This window comes from Styela clava, unplaced genomic scaffold, assembly GCF_964204865.1.
Source record: "Styela clava unplaced genomic scaffold, kaStyClav1.hap1.2 HAP1_SCAFFOLD_19, whole genome shotgun sequence".
Lineage (NCBI taxonomy): Eukaryota > Metazoa > Chordata > Ascidiacea > Stolidobranchia > Styelidae > Styela > Styela clava.
In genome coordinates, this window is record NW_027556646.1 from 265,001 (window position 1) to 270,000 (window position 5,000).

The 5,000-nt window shown below is 54.7% G+C and overlaps 1 non-coding gene across 1 annotated transcript; it reads right to left on the reverse strand.

Moving 5' to 3' along the window:
• Positions 1-237: 237 nt before the first annotated feature.
• Positions 238-2,047, reverse strand: LOC144419454 (small subunit ribosomal RNA). The gene has a single exon (XR_013474075.1). It is a non-coding gene; the product is annotated as a small subunit ribosomal RNA (ribosomal RNA).
• Between the last annotated feature and the right edge of the window lie 2,953 nt (positions 2,048-5,000).

Here is a 5,000-nt window from a genome sequence, read left to right on the forward strand (position 1 = left end):
AACCACCACCGACAACAACTGCACAAAAACACCAACAAACGGCGCCGAGCGACCGCCGGGCTGGGCCGGCGGCACATCGAGCGCGGTGCCCAGAAGCCACCATCGCACTCGGCTGCCTTGCTATGCCAACGTGTTACGCGTGTCGCACGGGGCGGAACCCCGATTGACGGCCGCCCTCTCGGCGGCACCCAAAGACAATTAAGTGCGCGGTCGGCCGGGGCCTACCACCACTTTCGGTAATGATCCTTCCGCAGGTTCACCTACGGAAACCTTGTTACGACTTTTACTTCCTCTAAATGATCAAGTTTGATCGTCTTCTCGACACGCCGACGCGGCCGTTGCCAGCCGCGACGGGGCCGATCCAAGGATCTCACTAAACCATTCAATCGGTAGTAGCGACGGGCGGTGTGTACAAAGGGCAGGGACGTAATCAACGCAAGTTGATGACTTGCGCTTACTGGGAATTCCTCGTTCAAGGGAAACAATTGCAAGTCCCTATCCCAATCACGAATGAGGTTCAACGGGTTACCCGGACCTTTCGGCCTAGGTTAGACACTCGCTGCTTCACTCAGTGTAGCGCGCGTGCGGCCCCGGACATCTAAGGGCATCACAGACCTGTTATTGCTCAATCTCGTGTGGCTAAACGCCACTAGTCCCTCTAAGAAGTTAGACGCCGACCGAGAAGGTCGCGTAACTATTTAGCATGCCAGAGTCTCGTTCGTTATCGGAATTAACCAGACAAATCGCTCCACCAACTAAGAACGGCCATGCACCACCACCCACAGAATCAAGAAAGAGCTCTCAATCTGTCAATCCTACCTGTGTCCGGGCCGGGTGAGTTTCCCCGTGTTGAGTCAAATTAAGCCGCAGGCTCCACTCCTGGTGGTGCCCTTCCGTCAATTCCTTTAAGTTTCAGCTTTGCAACCATACTTCCCCCGGAACCCAAAGACTTTGGTTTCCCGGAAGCTGCCGGAAAGGTCGTCATGGTAACGCCTCCCGATCGCTAGTTGGCATCGTTTATAGTCAGAACTAGGACGGTATCTGATCGTCTTCGAACCTCTGACTTTCGCTCTTGATTAAAGAAAACATTCTTGGCGAATGCTTTCGCAGTAGTTCGTCTTCCGCCGATCCAAGAATTTCACCTCTAACGGCAGAGTACGGACGCCCCCGTCTGTCCCTCTTAATCATTACCTCGTGCTCCGAAAACCAACAAAATAGAACCGAGGTCCTATTCCATTATTCCATGCAACACTATGCAGGCGAACAGCCTGCTTTGAACACTCTAATTTTTTCAAAGTAAACTTATCGGCCACCGCCGACACTCAGTCAAGAGCACCGACGGAGAACCGAAGGTGAGGCGAACGCAACCAGTGACACGCCTTGCGACGGACCGGCGGCGCTCGCCCAAAATCCAACTACGAGCTTTTCAACCGCAACAACTTTAGCATACACTGTTGGAGCTGGAATTACCGCGGCTGCTGGCACCAGACTTGCCCTCCAATGGATACTCGTTAAGAGTTTTAGGATGTACTCATTCCAATTACAGGGCCTCGTTAGAGTCCTGTATTGTTATTTTTCGTCACTACCTCCCCGTGTCGGGAATGGGTAATTTGCGCGCCTGCTGCCTTCCTTGGATGTGGTAGCCGTTTCTCAGGCTCCCTCTCCGGAATCGAACCCTGATTCCCCGTTACCCGTTATCACAAAGGTAGGCACGTAGCGTACCTTCGACAGTTGATAGGGCAGACACTTGAATGATACGTCGTCGGTGCAGAGACCGTACGATCCGCGTGGTTATCCAGAGTCATCAAACGTCACAGGACGAACCCGGTCGGTTTTGATCTGATAAAAGCGCGCCTCCCGAAGTCGGCGCTTAATGCATGTATTAGCTCTAGAATTACCACAGTTATCCACTTCGCTTACGAGACCAAATAAACCAAGACTGATTTAATGAGCCATTCGCAGTTTCGCTTTACGAGAACTCGTACTTGCACCTGCATGGCTTAATCTTTGAGACAAGCATATCACTACTGGCAGGATCAACCAGATAGCTGCGACAGCTGCGCTCGGCCCTTGCTGGGCCGCCCGGCGCGTGCTCGTCGCATTCGTTTAAGACCGAGGCAATCGCCTGCGGCCGTACTCAGCTTCGACAGTCGCTGGCCGCGACGTCCACGCTCTCGCCGGCAGTGCCAGGCGGAGCGATTTGCGTTTTTTCTTTGCTCGCCCTCTCTCGGGCTCGATCCATTCAGTTTCGCACAAACAAGAGCTCTGCCGGCCGCCTGCAGCGGTGCCTAAAACCCGGGCATAACAATGCGACCGTTCTGCTAGGCCGACAAGCGCTCAAGCCAGACGCTCGATCGAACGCCCCCTACATATTAGTCGAGACAACGGCTCGCTCATTAGCATCGCGTTTGTACTTTAACTTTTTTCGGCTCGGCTTCTTTCGACGCCGATGCCGGCGACGCAGCACTCTCTCGCCCGCCAGCCACCGAGAAAAGGGTGCGCTCCGACCGGCCCCGCACCGCTCTTTCTTGGCTCATTCGAAATTACTGTCTTTCGCTCTGACATGCCTTACCTAGGGTTAGGTTAGTATGCTTGCACGTTTGTACTTTAACTTTTTTTGGCTCGGCTTCTTTCGACGCCGATGCCGGCGACGCAGCACTCTCTCGCCCGCCAGCCACCGAGAAAAGGGTGCGCTCCGACCGGCCCCGCACCGCTCTTTCATGGCTCATTCGAAATTACTGTCTTTCGCTCTGACATGCCTTACCTAGGGTTAGGTTAGTATGCTTGCACGTTTGTACTTTAACTTTTTTTGGCTCGGCTTCTTTCGACGCCGATGCCGGCGACGCAGCACTTTCTCGCCCGCCAGCCACCGAGAAAAGGGTGCGCTCCGACCGGCCCCGCACCGCTCTTTCTTGGCTCATTCGAAATTACTGTCTTTCGCTCTGACATGCCTTACCTAGGGTTAGGTTAGTATGCTTGCACGTTTGTACTTTAACTTTTTTCGGCTCGGCTTCTTTCGACGCCGATGCCGGCGACGCAGCACTCTCTCGCCCGCCAGCCACCGAGAAAAGGGTGCGCTCCGACCGGCCCCGCACCGCTCTTTCATGGCTCATTCGAAATTACTGTCTTTCGCTCTGACATGCCTTACCTAGGGTTAGGTTAGTATGCTTGCACGTTTGTACTTTAACTTTTTTTGGCTCGGCTTCTTTCGACGCCGATGCCGGCGACGCAGCACTCTCTCGCCCACCAGCCACCGAGAAAAGGGTGCGCTCCGACCGGCCCCGCACCGCTCTTTCATGGCTCATTCGAGTTTACTGTCTTTCGCTCTGACATGCCTTACCTAGGGTTAGGTTAGTATGCTTGCACGTTTGTACTTTAACTTTTTTCGGCTCGGCTTCTTTCGACGCCGATGCCGGCGACGCAGCACTTTCTCGCCCGCCAGCCACCGAGAAAAGGGTGCGCTCCGACCGGCCCCGCACCGCTCTTTCTTGGCTCATTCGAAATTACTGTCTTTCGCTCTGACATGCCTTACCTAGGGTTAGGTTAGTATGCTTGCACGTTTGTACTTTAACTTTTTTCGGCTCGGCTTCTTTCGACGCCGATGCCGGCGACGCAGCACTCTCTCGCCCGCCAGCCACCGAGAAAAGGGTGCGCTCCGACCGGCCCCGCACCGCTCTTTCATGGCTCATTCGAGTTTACTGTCTTTCGCTCTGACATGCCTTACCTAGGGTTAGGTTAGTATGCTTGCACGTTTGTACTTTAACTTTTTTCGGCTCGGCTTCTTTCGACGCCGATGCCGGCGACGCAGCACTTTCTCGCCCGCCAGCCACCGAGAAAAGGGTGCGCTCCGACCGGCCCCGCACCGCTCTTTCTTGGCTCATTCGAAATTACTGTCTTTCGCTCTGACATGCCTTACCTAGGGTTAGGTTAGTATGCTTGCACGTTTGTACTTTAACTTTTTTTGGCTCGGCTTCTTTCGACGCCGATGCCGGCGACGCAGCACTCTCTCGCCCACCAGCCACCGAGAAAAGGGTGCGCTCCGACCGGCCCCGCACCGCTCTTTCATGGCTCATTCGAGTTTACTGTCTTTCGCTCTGACATGCCTTACCTAGGGTTAGGTTAGTATGCTTGCACGTTTGTACTTTAACTTTTTTCGGCTCGGCTTCTTTCGACGCCGATGCCGGCGACGCAGCACTCTCTCGCCCGCCAGCCACCGAGAAAAGGGTGCGCTCCGACCGGCCCCGCACCGCTCTTTCATGGCTCATTCGAAATTACTGTCTTCCGCTCTGACATGCCTTACCTAGGGTTAGGTTAGTATGCTTGCACGTTTGTACTTTAACTTTTTTTGGCTCGGCTTCTTTCGACGCCGATGCCGGCGACGCAGCACTTTCTCGCCCGCCAGCCACCGAGAAAAGGGTGCGCTCCGACCGGCCCCGCACCGCTCTTTCTTGGCTCATTCGAAATTACTGTCTTTCGCTCTGACATGCCTTACCTAGGGTTAGGTTAGTATGCTTGCACGTTTGTACTTTAACTTTTTTCGGCTCGGCTTCTTTCGACGCCGATGCCGGCGACGCAGCACTCTCTCGCCCGCCAGCCACCGAGAAAAGGGTGCGCTCCGACCGGCCCCGCACCGCTCTTTCATGGCTCATTCGAAATTACTGTCTTTCGCTCTGACATGCCTTACCTAGGGTTAGGTTAGTATGCTTGCACGTTTGTACTTTAACTTTTTTTGGCTCGGCTTCTTTCGACGCCGATGCCGGCGACGCAGCACTCTCTCGCCCACCAGCCACCGAGAAAAGGGTGCGCTCCGACCGGCCCCGCACCGCTCTTTCTTGGCTCATTCGAAATTACTGTCTTTCGCTCTGACATGCCTTACCTAGGGTTAGGTTAGTATGCTTGCACGTTTGTACTTTAACTTTTTTCGGCTCGGCTTCTTTCGACGCCGATGCCGGCGACGCAGCACTCTCTCGCCCGCCAGCCACCGAAAAAAGGGTGCGCTC